The sequence below is a fragment of the Papio anubis genome, chromosome X, assembly GCF_008728515.1.
Source record: "Papio anubis isolate 15944 chromosome X, Panubis1.0, whole genome shotgun sequence".
NCBI classification, from domain to species: domain Eukaryota; kingdom Metazoa; phylum Chordata; class Mammalia; order Primates; family Cercopithecidae; genus Papio; species Papio anubis.
Window position 1 is genome coordinate 23325500 of NC_044996.1, and position 19258 is coordinate 23344757.

The following is a 19258-nucleotide window of genomic DNA, read 5'->3' on the forward strand; positions in this document are numbered from 1 at the left end:
AGGTAGAAATGAAAAAGGTTGCTATGTATTTCTTATATGCCAAGCATGGTACATTTTCTATGTTTTCTAACTTGAGCCTTAAAACAACCCTATGAGTAGACACTATAATTATTCCCATTTTATGAGTGAAGAAACCAAGGTTGGACAACATGCTGAGTCTAGTCTAAGTCCAGACTTCTAAGTGTTTGTACTTTACCACTCTTCCAAGAGACAAAACCTTAAGGACAGTCTCTATGGCAAAGGTCTTTGTATACAAACTGTGAGGTAGCAATCATTGCTCCACAAATGACCACCCAGAACCTAAATTATTGCTGTGGCAATTTCCAGTCATTTCTTGTCATTTTGTTTGAAACACCTTCTGGGAGCTAATCTGGAGAAAGCTATATCTAACCTGGGAGGCTCTTTGCCACTTGGCTGTTGACAACGGAAAAGACCCTCAGATGCCCTTCCACCTGACCAATATTTAGAGCCTTTCATGGGGTGCCATAGCTCCTCTCATTTGCTCTGGACCTAGGCCCAGACCCATTCCCATTGGCTGCTAGGCATACATCTATGGTCAGGCATCACAACATTTATAAAAATATCATGCAAGTGTTAGGGAGCTTTTAGTGCTCACAGGGGAGTAGAATTGTGGTATTTTGTCCTTTTTCTCTTTTCCCAGTCTTAGATACCTCTCTGTGCAAGACATTCCTTCAATGATTACCTCCTGAAAGGTCTTTCTTGGTTTTATTATTTATTTTCCTTCTATCGACCACTTCCATCCTCAGGGGCTTTTCAGAGTCACTCTAAGACCTCTGTGGTTTTAATTAACCAAGTGGTTTGGTGCCATCAGCCTCCTTCCATCAATGTATTAGTCATTTCCTTCTTAGGCTCATTAATGAACATGCTTAATAACACTGTTTCCAGTCCCAAATCTCTAGAGCCCTCCCCACCCCTCCCCACAATGCCTTTCCCCTTGCCAGGAACTGCTGGACACTCACACACTGGCCCCTTCCCTTTGCACCAGTTTGAAATTCATAAATATGAACTTGCTCTCCAGGGTTGGAGAGGAGTCTCTGGGCATGTGTGTGGGTGTAGGGATGCATATGCATGTGCAAGAGAGGCAAGGCGGGGGAGTCAGAGAAAAACAGACATAAAGAGAACAACAGGGAAAGATAATGAAAAATTTTCCATAATGGGATTTTATCCACAGGCCTTTTGAAAATCAGTCAATTACATATAATGTGTATTCTCTATCCCCTCGTCCACAACCTGCTCTCATGACTGCCACTGTGCCACCTCTCCCCCAAAACTATGAATCATAGACTCATAAAAATGCCACAACTGGAAGAGGACTTAAAGACCATCTAGCCCCAATTCCTGATGATACAGATGAGAAAATCAAGGTTCAGAAGGGGCCAGGCTATTACTCATCTGGGGTCACCATGGGCATTACTTTTCTAGCTTCTTCAGTGGAGGCCCCCTAACCACCTTCCCTACCTGGGAGTGAGAGATAGTAGACAGGAGGGGTTGAGAGTACAGAATCAGGAGACTGATTGTTTAAGTTCAAATCTCAGCTCTGTAAGTCTCTGCATTTGTTTCCTGGGGCTAGCGTAACAAAGTACCACAAACCGGATGGCTTAAAACAACAGAAATGTATTCTCTCACAGTTCATGGGATCTGCAGGGTTGGATCCTTCTAGAGGCTCTGAGAGACAAACTGTCTTACGCCTCTCTCCTAACTTCTGATGATTGTCGGCAGCCTTTGGTGATCCCTGACTAATAGACACATCATTCCAATCTATGCCTCCATTGTCACACCGCCTTCTTCTCCGTGTCTCTTTGTGTTATGTCCTCTCCTGTTCTTAAAAGGACACCAGCCATTGAACTGAGGACCCACTCCAAATCTAAGATGATTTCATCTCAAAATTCTTAATTATGTCTGCAAAGGCTTTTTTTTAAATAAATTTTTCTTTCTTTCTTTCTTTCTTTTTTTTTACAAATAAGGTCACATTCTGAGGTTCTGGGTGGATGTGAATCTGGAGGATGCTATTCAAATCACTACAGTGATGAAACCTCTCTGATCCTTAGCTTACTCATCTGTAAAATGGGCATAATAATATTCCTTATATCATGAGGTTTTGAAGACCAACAGATGGTTTTGAAGTTAATAGATGGTAAAACATTCAGAACAGTGCCTAACATGTAGTAAGCACATATTGGCATGTTAGCCCACTTATTCTTGAGCTCCTTTGAGAATTCTTTCATTTTTTAAAAACTGTGTATCTTACACTGAGAACAATGTTTGGCACTTAATAGGGACTCATTAAATATTTGTGAAATGAATTCACGGGTGTTTTGGAATCATACCCAGGGGAAGCCCGTCTTCATAAACTGATGGGACCCTGGAGGACTTATCCACACATTCCTCCAGGGGAGAAGCTAGAATTCATCCAGCCCTTTGGGGAAACAACTGAAATGGCAAGGGAGGGATTGAAGCATGCAGGGTCAAAATTTACAAACAACACTGGGAAAGGGCATTCCTGGGCCACACACAGCACTAAGGAAGACGACAGACTGGAGAAATTCGAATCACTTATCTTTATGGGCACAGATACAGCCACTGGGATGGGAAGAGGGAGAAGAGGCAGGTAGGCAGGCATCAGCTGCGGGCTGACCGGGTCACTGAGTACCAGCAGCTCTCTAAATACAGAAGCCAAAAAGTTCTGAGGGCATTGCTAGCAGGGCTAAGGGAAACAGTCATGGAGCTCCCTATTGACTGTGTCTTCAACTGGATATTGTCACACTAAGGATGCCCTTACTAGGAAAAGTGCCTGGCCAGGGCTGAGCTGGCTGCCCAGCTGTCTTTCAGGGCTCAGTTACCTTTCACTCCCTCCCCACTGGGCAGGGATTTGCTCCTGGAGTTTGGGTGAGTGTGTATGTGTGTATATGTGTGTGTGTGTGAGAAAGAATATAAGTTTGTGTGTCTGTTTCACTGTGTAGCATACATGTACCTGTTTGTTTGGGGTGGGTGGGGTTGCTCTCCAGGGCAGGAACATGTAATCTACGCCTGCTTCCAAGGCCAAGGTCAGCAGGGGAGCTGAAATCCAAAATTAGCACACTGACCTGAAGCCTTGGCCTGAATGCATAAGGGTGCACATGGCCGGAAGCTGGCCAGGGTGGACATGGGAGAGAGGCATCAGAGAACCTCAAATTGTGTCACCCTTAGTGGGAATGCAGGTTCATGGAGCCACCAGCCACTATCCCAGGACCATGCTAAATGAGACAGCCAGTTGAAAGACAGTCAATAGCTGGAATTTGGAGCTCAGTGTGTGACCTCATTCAGTTGGTGGCCAGGACAGGGGCTCAGAAATAGCTAACATTTTTTGAGCAGGTACCAGGTGCCAGGCACTGTGTTGAACTCTTTACAAACATGGACCTGTTTGTTCCTTAGGATCTTCCTGAGATAGTTACTAATAATATTCCTCTTTCCAGTTAAAATCTCAGGCTCAGAGTGCACGCACTAGGAAATGATAGAGCCAGAATCAGAAAATAAACAGGTTGACTCCAGAAGCCATGGCCTTAACCATTAGGCTGTACGGTCCTCAGAATACGACTCATCTCGAGGCTAGGGTACGAGTCTCAGGCTGTGGCCAACATTAGGGGCTTGGTCTCCAGACAAATTTGGGGGTCTGTTTACATGGAGTTCATATTCTGCCACTGGCTTAGGTTTTGAGTCATCGCTGCAGCAAAAACAAAGGATTATATGTGAGGTAGCGCCCCCTTGTGGGTAGAGTGGTGGTACCAAATAAATCAGAGATTTTGAAGATTTTTTTTTTTTCTTTATGGATTCTCAGTGCGTCATTGGGTCCAGAGTGGTTGGTGGGGCCTAGGGTGCTTGTAGTCCCAGGAGGGCTTGCCAGTGGAAAGGACAGAGTTGCCACAAAAGTACTGAGAAAAAGGACTTAAAGTGAGCTGAAGACAAGTTCAGCTGGGGCATCTAATGTGCTTTAAAACCAAAGATGCTAAAAGAGAGTTGAAAGATAGTCAGTAGCTGGAATTTGGAGCTCAGTGTGTGACCTCATTCACTTTGTGGCCAAGACGAAGGCTCAGAAATAGCTAACATTTTTTGAACATGTACCAGGTGCCAGGAACTGTGTTAAATTCTTTACAAACATTGGCCCATTCGTTCCTCAGAATCTTCCTGAGATAGTTACTAATAGTATCTATTGTAGCCCCAAGAGATCAGGCTCATTTTCTCATGGAAACTGAGAAAATGAAGAAAATGAGAGAACCCTTAGGTCCTACCTGTTACAATAATAATTGTGTTATTGTAAAACAATCATAAGTATTACATAATATTAGATGCATTAATAGTAGTAGCTCTAATTTGTAGAAGTCTTACTATGTGCCAGGGTTTTGACATATATAATCTTCATAACAACCTTGCATGCTGGAAATTATTTTTTCCATTTTACAATTAAGGAAGCTGAACCTCAGATGATTCAGACTCCCTGGGTTTGAATCGTGCCTCTAGAATTTACCAGTTGTATGACCCTGGGTAAATCATTATCCTCTCTGTATCTCAGTTTCCTTATCTTTAAAATGAGGATAATAAAGCACCCATTTCATAGAGCTGCCATGGGAATTAAATTAGAATCGTTCATCCATATAAATCTCTTGGGACAGTGCTGGCACTTAGTGAGTGTGTAATAAATGTCAGTTATTTTTATGTATATGGTGAAGAGTCCCCAATGTCTCCTCTGGATTTCAGACTACATATCCACCTGTCTTCTTTACATCTCCAGCTGGGTATCTCAAAGACACCTCAAACTTGATATATTCAAAAGCCAAACTCATGACCACCCCCACCCTCATCAAACACAATCCCTGTCCTAGGAATTGTTATTGCCCCTTCCTTGGCTCAGTCCCCATAGCCTATTCATCAACAAATCCCCTAGTAATAAGTGTAAATAGTTTAGCATTATGGTTAATAACAGAGACACTGGAGTCAAACATGGCCAAATATAGTGAAAATTCTAATTCTACCACTTATTACCTGTGTAGCCAGTCCTCTCTGAGTCTGTTTCCTCATCTGTTAAATAGGGATAATAATGGCATCTATCTCATTAGATTATTGTGAGGATTAAATGATTTAGTACATACAAATGTCTTAGAACAGTGCCTCATATATGGAAAGTCCTCAGTACCCATGAGGTGCTATTTTTATTACGTCAGTTTGTTTCCTGGGTTTTTGTTTTGGTAGCTGTAGCCTTGGCTTCCTCATGACTATGACTATCCCTTCATATGTTTTCTTCTGTAAGAAGCGGAACTGCAGGAAATGAATGTTTGAGATGCCAGTGGTGAAATCTGGATGGTGAAGCCACCAATGACCTTAAATCAAACAAAACAGCACAGATGGCTCAGACCCTCATCTATATTCCATATTTGTTAGAGGGAGGTTGGTGTCGACCTAGAACACGGCAAGACTTGGCATTAAGAGGAGATTGAAGTCAGGCCAGATGAAAAATTGTCATTAGAAACATTCGTTTCATCACCAAAAATGTGTTAACTGAATCCCTATTATGTGCTAGACACTGGGGAGATAAGTGGATCAGACCCAGCCCTGCCCTCAAAGACTTCACAGTATCTGGGGACTGGACAAGAACTGTGGAGGCTTCAAGTCACTGCTCAACTCCCCGACAGGCTGTGATTTCAGCCAGTCACTGGATATTTCTCAGCATCAATTTCCCCATCTTTGCAATGGAACAGTTGCTAGACAGATCTCTCTTATTTAATAAAAACCTCATTTAGCTGCTCCAAAAATTCTGCCCTGAGGAGTGGATAGCAGCCTCAGATCTGGAGTCACACAGGCCAAGGGGCAAATCCCAGCTTTGCCACTTAGTAACTGTGTAACTTTGAGGTAGTCATTCAACCTCCCAGAGTCTCTGTTGCATCACCTGTACAATAGAGTTAATAATAGTACCTACCTCATAGGATTGTGGAGGAGTAAAAGATCATCCATATAAAGCAGTGAACACAGTGCGTAGCACAGAGTAAGAGCCTGATGCCTATTGGCCATTATTTTTAACCTACAAGGATACAGAAATAATCCAAAAAGGAATACAAAAGACTATGAGTATGTTCATATATTGAAAACGTGTTCACAAAGGAAAATATTATCTAATGTGCAAAAACTCTGACCACAGCCCAGGTTTATCTCCCAGTACCCACTTGTGTCCTATCAGGGCTCCCAGTGTGAAAAGTTGAGCTAGTCTAAAGGTTCGAAATAATGAGATTAGAGGTCAAGAAAACCTAGATTAGAATCCCACTTTGGTATTCCCAAGTCAGCTTTCTAGAAGTATAATAACATACATGCTCCATGGTACTTTGCAGTTCAGATACGCTGTCATTAGGGAGGAAGTAGCCTTAGGTCAGGATCTCCATGGGCCATAGAACCAGGATTTTCATATCTCTTCAGCAGTGGGACAGAAACAGCATGCTTTTCCATTCAGTTTCATTGTTGTTTTTGTTTTGTTTGTTTGTAGGGAGGCCGTGGAGGATAATTGCTATGAGTGTGGTCTCTGCAGCCAGACTACCTGGGTTCAAATTCCAGCTCTGCCACTTACCTGCTCTGTGACCTTGGGCAAGTTACTTAGCTTTTCTGAGCTTCAGTTTTGTCATGTATCAAATAGTAACAATATACCTCACAAGATTGCACTGACAATAAAATGAGATCACATATAATCATATAGATATATATTTAATCTAGTCCAATGGCTGGCATGATAAGTAAGGTGACAGCTCCACCATGCAGGTGAGAAATCAAGGAGCAGGGAGGCCAACAAATCCCCTTTACCCCAAAGCCTCTCTTCAATGGTGCCTAAAATTCCATGAGTGCAGACTCATACCCTCAGTTAAGTTCCCCAGATGCTTCCTATTGGAGATAAATGCATCCAAAAGATACTACACCTCAACTGGACTCAACCAGAGTAGAGATGGGGTGACTGGCAGCTGATGGTTGGGCACAGAGCTGGGGTAGTCACCAGTGAGCGGGGAACCCAGAAGAGGGGGGAACAGGTCTCAGAAAAAAATTTTCATTGACCCCTCAACTGTACCTGCAGATGCCCTGTGCCCTGATGAAAGGGTTGGAAGGGACCCTGTGTCAGGTGTAGATCCAGCTACTCGCCTGCCAAGCTCGACAATTGTACATTATGAGAGGAAGTGATGACGTGCAATATTTCCCTCTACATGTGCAGGGGTTTTTTAATTAACTTGTCCTTGCACTATTAATTTTTATTGCTTGTTCTCTCCTCACCTCTGATAGCTCAGCCAGTGGGCACATCAGCCTGACATTTTAATCTTGTTCCCACAAAGATTCTTTCCTCAGAACTACATTGTGCAGCCCCCTCACCCTGGCTCTAGTGGGTCCCAAACGGGTAGAATTTCATTTATCAAATATTTTCTTCAATGTACCTGGGATCCTGTCTGGCACAGTGAAGGAGAATGGGCTGAGTAGCCAGGGATGTCTAAGTTTAAACCTCAGCCTTGCTGTGTGATCTTGGCTAAGTTGCCTAACCTCTCTGAGTTTCAGTTTCTTCATCTTTAAAATTGGTATTATGATACCCAACTCAGAAAATTGCTGTGAAGATAAAATGGTATGGCATGTGTTAATATGCCCTTTTCAGAGACTACCCCATCTAAGTCTGGAATATTCAGCATATAATGGTGAATAAAGAATAGCTAGGGGACAGTGTGTAGAGCCTGGAGGGAAAAGAGAATAAAAGGAGATGCAGAATGATTAAGTCAGGCTAATTAACATCCATCATCTCACGTACTTCTCCTTTCTTTATGGTGAGAACACTTAAAATCCACTCTTTCAGCAATTTTGAAATGTATAATACGTTATTACTAACTATAGTGAGCATGCTGTGCAGTAGATCACTAGAACTTCTTCCTCCTGTCTAACTGAAACTTTGTACCCTCTTATTCACATCTTCCCTTTCCCTGTCCACCCCCTCCTCCAGCCCCTGGTAGCTCCCATTCTACTCTCTACTTCTATGAGTTCAACTTTTTTAGATTCCACATATAAGTAAAATCATATGGTTTTGTCTTTCTGTGCCTGGCTTATTTCACTTAGCATAATGCCCTTCACATTTATCCACGTTGTTGCAAGTGACAAGATTTCCTTCTTTTTTAAGACTGAAAAATACTAGTGTGTGTGTGTCTGTGTGTGTGTGTGTGACATTTTTTAATCCATTTATTCATTCATGTGCACTTAGATTATTTCCATATTGTGAAAAAATAGTTTGATCTAATCATTCTACAATGTATGCATGTATCATCACATCATATTGTACCCCATATGTATTATATGTACTATTATTATTTGTGAATTTTTTTTAAAAAAAAAGGAGATGTAGGTGTGAGTAGAGGATGCTGGGAGAAAGGCCAGCTACTGAGTCTGAGGGAGTAGGTGGGGGCAGGAGGCTGGAGAAATCTGGGAATCAGTCTTCAGCAAGAATTTCTGCACGGTTGATTGTTCGTGGCTGTTGGCCCACCCCAGTGGCCTAACATCCCATTCCCATAGCTCTAGAAATTACCCTCTGCTCCAGAAACTCCTCCTTGGTTTAGTCACAGCATGGATTCTCCACGACAGACATTGTCTGTGCATGTACTGGCTATTCTTTGCAACCATCTTGTCTCAAAGGTAACTTTAGCCCTTTTCTGAGCTCTTCCAGATACCTTGTATGCTGTGGCTTGTTATGAATTCTTCTCTTCCACTGTCCTGCTGCCTGTAAATTCATTGGCTCATCAACAGGTCCTTTTGGACTGGAAGCTTCCTGAACAGAGCATCAGGCTGGTGAAGTTCTCCCCAAGCAGTAGGCATAGCAGACTCGATGACAGCATTTCCTCTTGTCATCCTTTTTTCTGATACTTGAGGCAACACAGAGGCCCCAAGCCCCTTCTTGCCTTGTACTTGACTTTTCTATGCATTTAAATGTGTCTTTTAATTTTTTTCTCTTACCCTTTATTCTCTCTCCTCTTTTCTCCCCTTCTACTTCTTCCTCTTTTTTCTCTTTGGTTCTTTTTTCCATGTTTCTCCATTTCTCTCTTAATAAATATTTCCCCCTCTCTCCGTCTCTATCTCTGTGTATATATGTATATGTATATAGCACATATATGTGTATATATACATATATACAAATGTATACATATATATGCCATCTCTTTCTATAAATAACTTTCTCTGTATTTTAGTCTGTCTTGCTCTCTATATTGTATGCACTGATTCTTCTTTCATCCTGATAAAAGAACCTTTCTCAAAAAATTTTTTCCAACATTTATTTTAGATTCAGTGGGTACCTCTGGAGCTTTGTTACATGGGCGTATTACGTGGTGCTGAGGGTTGGGGTTTGATTGAACCCATCATCTAGGTAGTGAGCATAGTACCTAATAGGTTTTCAGCCCTTGCTCCCCTCCCTCTCTCCCACCTCTAGTAGTCCCTAGTGTCTACTGTTGCCATCTTTATGTCCATGTGCATCCAATGTTTAGCTCCCACTTATAAGTGAGAACATGTGGTATTTGGTTTTCAGGATATCTTGAGCCCTATGGAATTCCCTCACAACAGGTGGAGAATCCAAGAAAGTGCTTGAGGATGGTGGCAGTGGCCAGGGCTAGAAAGATTTACTGCTGCCGCAGAAGGAGAGAGAAAGAGCTTTTCTTCCCTGTGTCTCTAAGTGGCCTGAAACAAGTCTTTTGGAAACAACTCCCACACCCCAATTCTCCAGTGTCAAAAGAGGCCCTACCGTCCCTTGCAGCCCCTCTCCCCCATGATAAACAGGTTGCCCTCTAGGTTGCAATGCAGTGAAAGGAGACTGGATGGGCATCATCCAGGCCAAGTCAGGTGGTGGCAGATGGTCGGGGGGGTAGAATGAGGTTACCAAGGGAGGGTATACATTTTCATGTTTGACCCCAGGATCCTTTCTGCTTATCAAATGTTCACATGAATATATTCAAAAAATATCCCAAGGAATCTTGGTTTCAGGGACATAATTCTTGAATCAACCTTCCCCTCAAAATGTTCCATTATGTCATCCTAAACCACCAACCTCATCCTCACCCACTGACCCAGGCACTTGGCTTATAGAGAGGCTCAAGCTTCCATCAGGAAGCATGCCATGTGACTTTTATGAGCACTTCCAATGTTAGACTCCTCTGATCACATGCTATGTTTAGGTTCAACACCTGTTTTGCAGCACAATTCTACCTCCTCCTCACCAGCACTGGGGTGGTGGTGTGAAAAGAACCTTGCCTTAGTTTGGGGTTCTAACTCCCACAGTCCTCCTGTTTGTTACAGTGGTCCCCAGTGGTTTCAGGAAGCATTTCCCAGCTGAGTAGCCAGCTCCTTTCAACCTTTCAAAAGAAGTGTGTATATATATACATATTTACTTTGGGTTTATACCCAGTAGTGGGATCATATGGTAGTTCTATTTTCAGTTTTTTTGAGGAATGGCTGTACTGCTTTCCATAATGGCTGCACCAGTTAAAATTGTGTTTTTATCACAATTAATGTCTAAATCAAATAATAGAATCTATATATATAATATAATAATAGATCTATCTATATATATATATATGTATAGATCCCAATTATTGAATCATCTTCATTACAGTGTTAAACTGTGTACAAAGAGAAAATAAGCTGCAAACTCCCTATGCTTATGGTTGATATACAATTATAAAGCTGAAACAAAGTTCCAAATGAAATGTAAACAAAACCACAAAACCAATAAAAATCAAATGAACAACAGTTCTTTTTAACAAGGTGGATGATGTTGTTTTGCTAAAATTAAATTGCTGTTCAGATCGTGACTATGGTGCTGACTGCAATACAGGTTCTTTTGAGTTCGTCGTGCTATATTACTGTGAGCCAGGCGATGACTCAGCTCTCGCACCACTTTTTTCCCCATCAGATCTACTGCTAAACTGTCATTCCTGCAGCCCTGAGGGATATCATTTGGCCTTCACTGGGACTAAGCCATCATTTATGTATTAAGTCCTCCTATATTCTTTCCTCATTAGTCCTTGACAATGCAAGTAGGACATTGTGAAGGTAATGAGTTCTTTTACACAAAAATGTGGCAGAGACTGCTAGTTATCCATCCCACTACTCACCCCTTTCTCTCCTAATGTGCTCAACTAAAACACATACTATATTCCATGGCCTCCATTACAGCCATACCACCAAGTTCCGGCCAATGAGATACAAGTGGAAGTGTTATTTGTGATTTCTTGGGGATCTTCTAAAAAGGAAGGCGGCTGGTCCTTCCTTTCCTTTTCCCTCATCTTACTGCTTGGAATGAGCAAGTATTAGTTGGAGCTATGGCAAGCAACTTGGATCACGAGAATGATGGCCACGGCTTCAGAACAGCATAGTGGAGATCTGGGAGAATTTGTGGTACCTAGCAACATGGAGCTGCCACACCAAACCTGCACATCTTATCTTTGAACTTTTTGGACATGATACAGAATTCATCTTCTATCTTGTTTATACCACTATTATTTTGGAATTTTTTCTGTTACATGCAGCCTAATTGATTCTAATACATCGAGGCAGATGTAAATGAGAGTCCAGAAATCCTATGGCTGCCCTTTAGCTATAAGGTGACCATGCAGATGGATGATACAGAATAGGCTTCTATTATTCGGTTTAGACATTAATTGTGATAAAAACACAATTTTAACTGGTGCAGCCATTATGGAAAGCAGTACAGGCATTCCTCAAAAAAATTGAAAATAGAACTACCATATGATCCAGCAATCCCATTACTGGGTATAAACCCAAAGTAAATGAAATATGTATATTGAAGAGATATCTGCACTCCTATGTTCTTTGTAGCATTATTCACAATAGCCAAGATATGGAATCAACCTAAGTGACCATCAACAGATTAATAAAGACATTGGAATAGCAAACCAAATACTGCATGTTCTCACTTATAATTGGGAGCTAAATGATGAGAACACATGGACACATAGAAGGGAACAACACACACTGGGGCTTTTCAGAGGGTGGAGGGTTGGAGGAGGGAGAGGATTAGAAAAATAACTAATGGGTATCAGGCTTAACAACTGGGTGACAAAATAATCTGTATGACAAACTCCCAAGCCCCCACGACACAAGTTTACCTCTGTAAAGAACCTGCACATGTACCCCTGAACTTAAAATAAAAGTTAAAAATAATTATAACTCAAAAAAAGGAAAAAAAAAATTGTGGGGTGTGTGTGTGCATGTGTGTGTGCGTGTGTGTGTGTGTGTGTGTGTGTGTGTATAATGGAATATTATTCAGCCTTAAAAAATAAGGAGATACTGTCATTTGGAACAAGATGGATGAACCTGGAGGACATTATGCTAAGTGAAATGGGCCAGAAACAGATATAAAAATATTCCATGACTGCACTTATATGTGGGACCAAAAAAAAAAGTTGAATATATAGAAATAGAGTAGTACAGCCATGGGCAGCAGAAAGAGGAGATGGGGAGATATAGGTTAGAGGGCACAACGTTGCAGTAATGTAGGATGAAGAAGTCTAGCGAGCTAATGTACAGCATGAGGACTATAGTTAGTAATATTGTATTGTATACTGGAAATTTGCTAACAGACTAGATGTTAGGTATTCTTACTACAAAAAAACTGTAAAATATTAGATATGTTAATTTGCTTCACAATAGTAACAATTGCACTATGTAGATGTATGTCAAAACCTTGTGTTGTATACCTTAAATATATCCAAGAGAAACCACAGGAAAAACATCTCACAATTTTAAAATTATCACAGAAAACTCTCTAACCTCTAAGAATATTCCATACTCCCAGAGGTTGTCAGAACCAGAGGAAACTCTGGCTTAGTGGATTCCTAATGTATCACCCAGAAAGGATATAGGAACCCTAGTACTCTGGTGATGATGTATACACCATGAAGTTATATTGGTGATCTCCTGCCTTTGCACTTGTATCTATCTCAGGCAGGCCCCAAAGGAAAGAAACTAGAACAGGGCTAAGTGAGAAGCTCAGGTGAGGAGGACATTGGTTTGGGGAAGCCAAGCAACAACTGGAGGAGGAAGCAGACATCAGCTCCATCTGCCTAAACCTACTTCCCAGCCATTTCTTAGACCCAGCTTCCTTTGTCCTTGTCCCACATCGCTGCCCAGAAGCCTGCTTCTGATGGCATGAGAAGCCACAGCCAAAAGAGTGACTCTCATTGCTTCCTAGAACATCAGGAGCATGGAGGAGGTGACAGGAAGGTTGGGGCCAAAGCACTAGCCAGAAACGGTCAGCTTTCTATCCCTCCTGGGGCCCCAGCTGCTGGGCATAGCCACGGCCCTGGAAACTTGACTCCTCTGACTGAAATCTCCATGTTAATTTCAAATTAGCCTTGGGCCTTAAGCCACTTCATAAACTGCCTCCTCATTTGTTTCCTTCCCCACCACCTCCTCAGGGTTCAGGGCCAAAATTTGGTAGAAGGAGGTGGCGGTAGGCCTATGAAATATGAACCTCAGTTTGGCCTGCTCAATCTGTCTCCAAATAATAAATCTTAATCAAGTCACTGGAGATAATTCCTCCTGCCTTTGCCACAATTCTTTTTCCTCCTCTTCCCCTTTCCTTCAGTCTACTCCCACCTCCCTTTCTGCCTTCTTGGAGTCCCTCCCCTTGGCCTGCCAGCCTTCCCTTCCCCTGCAGGCTTTGCTGGGCCCCATAGGGTGAAGTATTGGAAAAAGCACATGTTTGGGCTACAGAATGAAAGTTAATCCCGGATCTGCCACTAACTAGCTGTAAGATCCAGGACAAGTCACTTCAATCCTCTGAGTCTGTTTCCACTCCTGGAAAATGCGAATAGTCATTCTCCTAATGAAGCTGCCATCATGATTTAATTAAATGAGACAAATGGGAAACTGTCCCTGACACCTAGTAAGGACTTTTAGTCAATACACACATGTGTATCCCCCACCTGCCATAACTATTCCCCAAACCTGGCCCTGTTCCACTGCTGCTGGTCCTGGTGAATGGCACCTGTTGCCAACCAGAAAGCAAAGAATGGTTCCTGACTCATTCCTCCACCTTGTTTTCCAAGTTCAATCCATCACCAAGCAAGTCCTGTCAATTTTACCTCTCTGTTTAGGTCAGATACCAGCTCATAATACCATGTACCTTTGTCACTACTTTGAACGGTCGCAATTTTACATTTATGGGTGTTATTATTCATGTTTATCTCCCCTCTCATCATCATATTCCCAATGCCTAGCACAGTGCCTGTCATGTAGTCAGGGGCTTGATAAACATTGTTGAATAGATGAATGAACTAGGGCTAAGTATTATTTCCATTAACTGGGAAGCCACTCGAGACTCAGAGAAGTTAAATAACATTCCCAGAGTCACACAGATGAACAGCCAAGCCAGGATTTGAACTGATATTTGTCTGATTCCAGAGTTGATGCTTTCCCCCCCAGCTTTATATATAACTGACAAATAAAGATGTATAAATGTAAGGTACAGAACATGATGATTTGATGTACATATACACTTGTCCCTCAGTGTCCATGGGGGATTGGTTCCAGGACTCGTCATAGATGCCAAAATTCATGACTCCCCATGGATACTAAAATTCATAGATGCCGAAGTCCCTGTTATAAAATGGTGTGGTATTTGCACATAGCCTATGAACATCCTGGTGGATACATTAAATCATCTCTAGATTACTTGTAATACCTAATCCAGCATAAATGCTACATAAATAGTTGTTATACCACACTGTTTAGGAAATAATGACAAGACAAAAAGTCTGTACATGTTTAGTACAGTTGCAACCATATATTTTTAAAATAATATTTAAATCCACATTTGACTGAATCCATAGATAAGGAATCCACAGATAATGAAGGGCTGACTGCATATTGCAAAATGTTTACTATAATCAAATTGGTTAACACATTCATCACTTCTCAAAGTTACCTTTTTGTGTGTGGTGAGAGCATTTACGATCTCCTATCTCAGCAACTTTCAAGTGTACAATACAGTATTGTTAACTATCATAATCATGCTGCATATTCAGTTCCCAGGACTTATTCATTTTATAACTGAGATTTTGTACAGTTTGGCAGTGATAAAAATGCTATACCAACAGGATGAGAAATGGTACAGGTATGAAGTAGGGCAGAAGAGCTCTAAAGTAGACTTTTGTATATCTTTGCTTGGGTCCTTCAGTGAAATCCTTCCCCTTTTTTAGGTAAGGGGCTGTGTCGGTGTTTAAGTCAGGGTCAGGATTCTAGTCTGATTGAGATGGGGTCTTCACTCTTTTCCATGTCAATGCCACCTTGACCTGGGTATGGTATAGGTATATACGTGTGTATGGAGGGATCAAAGCAAAGAGACAGGCAGGCCTAGACCTGGTAAAATAGAGCAAGCTATGGATCGATACAGACATGCTGCCCTGAAGCCTGAAGGCAGTAGAGATGGGAGTGGGGGCTAGCACCATCTGGAAGATACACAGACATTCCTCAAGGATCCATGCTCATTTCAAGTAGAAAATGAATGCTGAGAAAAGTGTTGGGGTGTCTGGGGTGGAAATGAAAGACCCCAGTAGGAATAAGTATATTCATTATGGAGAGCTTAGTGTGAGCAAGGCACTGTACTGGATGCTAGCTTAATCTTCACATCAGCCCAGACAAGGAACTAAAGGTCAGAGTGGTTAAGTGAGTTGTTTGAGATTCCACAGCCAGAGGGGATGGCAGAGCTAAGACTTAGACCCAAGTTTGTTTCTACAGGGAAATTTGAAGGAAGAACAGAAGTCAAAGCCCAAGCCAGTTCTGCCCAAGGAAAGCACCAAGCCACAGGACTCCCTTCTCTGATGAACAGCTGGCGGTAGTATCAAGATGACCTGTTGTGTTCCAGGGATCTTCCACACTGGCTCAGCACCTATCCCTGTGCTACCTTCCCCTCTCACTCTGCCTCTCATCTTCAGCAAGTTCTGGATGCCCTAGTGTCTCAAAATGTTAAGGGTTACTCTCTGGGACTCCCCTGTCCTGGTATCTCTAGGGCAGGAAAGTAAAGAAAGTTTAGAAATGCCACCCACAAATCAGAAGAATTTGAATTAAAGATAATTTAGTATCTATTCTAGCACAGCATTCTAATTTGGGTTTATATGGTCTTTAAGGTTATGAAATCGATGTGTACTGGAAATACTTAACTGCTGGCTCTACTACTTACCAACTCTGGGATCTTAGTCAAGTCACTTCCTTTCTCTGATCCTTGGGTTTCTCATCTGTGAATTGAAATCATCATTCCTTCCTTTCAGGGGTATTGGGAAAATAAGAGATAATATGTATAAAACACTCTTGCACTGCTGTGATTCATAACCAGCTGCATCCAGCATGACATCCTGTTTCAGCAGATCTTAATAGTTATTAATCAAATGTTAAAGGGCTTTATTTATTTAGACATTTCATTGTACATACAATTAACAATCTTATTCTTTTCAGGTGCAATCCCTAGTGAGCCTGATGATCAAACTTCTGAGCGATCAGATTCCTGAAAGAGCAGTCTCTCCATGACAAAAGATGGGTTTGGGAATGTGAAAGCACTTTCTGTGAAAGTTCTGCACCTGTGGTAGACTCAGAAACACATACAAGTCTATAAATGTCTTTATGCACTTATTAATTTTCCAATAAACATACTTGACAGTACACCTAATAGGGAAGTTCTGTGATTAATTTTTCAAACAATAAGAAAATAAACGATCAGAAAGGCTTACAGTCTCATACCTACAATCTGTCAGTATCAACATTTATAAATTAAAAGGCTTTGTTTTCTCATGATCACTGGATGCTTGGCACACATATTGGCTGAAAAAACAGAAAAAAAACTCATTATTCAACCTAGTTAAATATTAGAGACCACATTTAAATGTTTTAATTTTTAATTTTTGTGGGTGTACGTATTTATGGGGTACATGAGATGTTGTGATACAGGCATGCAATGTGAAATAAGCACACATCATAGAGAATGAGGTATTCCATCAAGCGTTTATCCTTTGAGTTACAAACAATCCAATTACACTATTTCCATTATTTTAAAATGTACAATTAATATTGACTATAGTCACCCTGTTGTGCAATCCAATAGTAGGTCTTATTGATTCTTTCCATTTTATTGTACTTATTAACCATCCCCACCTCCCGTTACCCTCTCACTACCCTTCCCAGCCTCTGATAACCATCCTTCTACTCTTTCCATGAATTCCATTGTTTTTGATTTTTAGATCCCACAAATAAGTGAGAACATGTGATGTTTGTCTTTCTGTGCTTGGCTTATTTCACTTAACATTATGATCTCCAGTTCTATCCATGTTGTTGCAAATGATAAGATCTCAATTTTTTATGGCTGAATAGTACTTTATTGTGTATACGTGCCACATTTTCTTTATCCATTCATCTGTTGGTGGACACTTAGGTTGCTTCCAAATATTAGCTATTGTAAACAGTGCTACAATAAACATAGGAGTGCAGATATCTCTTCAACATACTGGTTTCCTTTCTTTTGGGTGTACACCCAGCAGCGAAATTGCTGAATCATATGGTCGTTCTATGCTTAGTTTTCTGAGGAACCTCCAAACTGTTCCACATAGTGGTTGTGCTAATTTTCATTCCCACCAAAGTGTACAAAGGTTCTGTTTTCTCCACATCCTCGTCAGCATTTGTTATTGCCTGTCTTTTGGATATAAGCCATTTTAACTGGGGTGAGATGATATCTCATTGTAGTTTTGATTTTAATTGCTCCAGTGATCAATGATGTTGAGCAGTGGTACGATCTTGGCTCACTGCAACCTCTGCCTCCCAGGTTCATGTGATTCTCCTGCCTCAGCCTCTCAAGTAGCTGGGTTCACAGGCACCTGCCACCATGGCAGGCTAATTTTTGTATTTTTAGTAGAGATACGGTTTCACCATGTTGGCGAGGCTGGTCTCGAACTCCTGACCTCAAGTGATCTGCTTGCCTCGTCTTCCCAAAGTGCTGGGATTACAGGCGTGAGCCACCACACCCAGCTGATATTGAGCAACTTTTCATATACCTGTTTGCCACTACACACCACTAGTTTGAGGGATGTAGCCACTGTAGCTGAACATGATAAATAAGAATGGACTCACAGAAAGACACACAAGTGAACGGTAGCACCAGAGCCACCATATACATTACTCACCACTCCAGGGGCACCATTTATATATACTGTGAAATGAAATGACATACTCTGGATTTATGCAGTGTGGTGGTCTTGTGCAGAACAATGGGGGAAAAGGGAAGATAAACAGAGAGAAAATACATTCTCTAGACTATGTGGCTTGTTTGGGCTGGCCAGGGTCTAGCCTGACTATCCAGACCACTCCATGGGTCTGCTCAGTGGGTGGAGTTATCTTTTTGTTATCTGTGCAGTTATAAGTTTTTCCAGTTTGTCAGTGTGTCTAGAGCAGACTATTTGTCCAGCAGTCCCAGCCATTGGCCTTACCTCTGGATCTCTCCTGTACCTTTCCTAGGCCTGTATGATGTTTCTCCAGCTGGGTGTACAACCTGAGAGTGGTCATGGTTATCCCTGGAGCAGAGAAAGTTTCAGGGTATCTCAACAGTTCTTTCTGGAACTTAGGCTCCTTCGGCCTTAGCAATGTCCCTTTGGCCTGGCCCCTTAATGGAACTGTCTCCAGTGGGAGGCAGGATGTAGCCAGCTTTGGAAAGAAGCCCAGCCTACTCCAGCATGGACTCTGGGTGAGCTGGGCAAAAGGGCTCCCCTTCCCATAACCACAGTTTCCCTGCAAACCAGCCTTTCACCTCAATACAGCTCTGCCTGCTACATGACCTCTGTGGACCCAATATCTGCCCTATCTAACCTTCAGGCCTTTGTATAGAAAGACACCTGCACATGTATGTTTATTGCAGCCTAATTCACAATTGCAAAGATATGGAACCAACATAAGTGCTCATCAACCACTGAGTGGATAAAGAAAATGTGGTATATATACACCATGGAATACTACTCAGCCTTAAAAAGGAACAAAAATAATATCTTTTGCAGCAACTTGGATGGAGCTGGAGGCCATTATTTTAAGTGAAGTAACTCAGGAATAGAAAGCCAAATACTGCATGTTCTCACTTATAAGTGGGAGCTAAGCTGTGGATACATAAGGCCACACAGAGTGGTATAATGGACTTTGGAGACTCAGAAGGAGGAGAGTG

The 19258-nt window shown here is 41.8% G+C and overlaps 1 long non-coding RNA gene across 2 annotated transcripts in view; it reads left to right on the plus strand.

Annotated features, from left to right (window-relative positions):
- The window catches only part of LOC108583893, an 82357-nt gene extending 65299 nt beyond the window's left edge, over positions 1 to 17058 (plus strand). For both annotated transcript variants that reach the window (XR_002519486.2, XR_002519485.2), the window contains exon 2: positions 16519 to 17058. This is a non-coding gene — a long non-coding RNA (uncharacterized LOC108583893). The remainder of the gene's footprint in view (positions 1 to 16518) is intronic.
- Positions 17059 to 19258: the final 2200 nt, after the last annotated feature.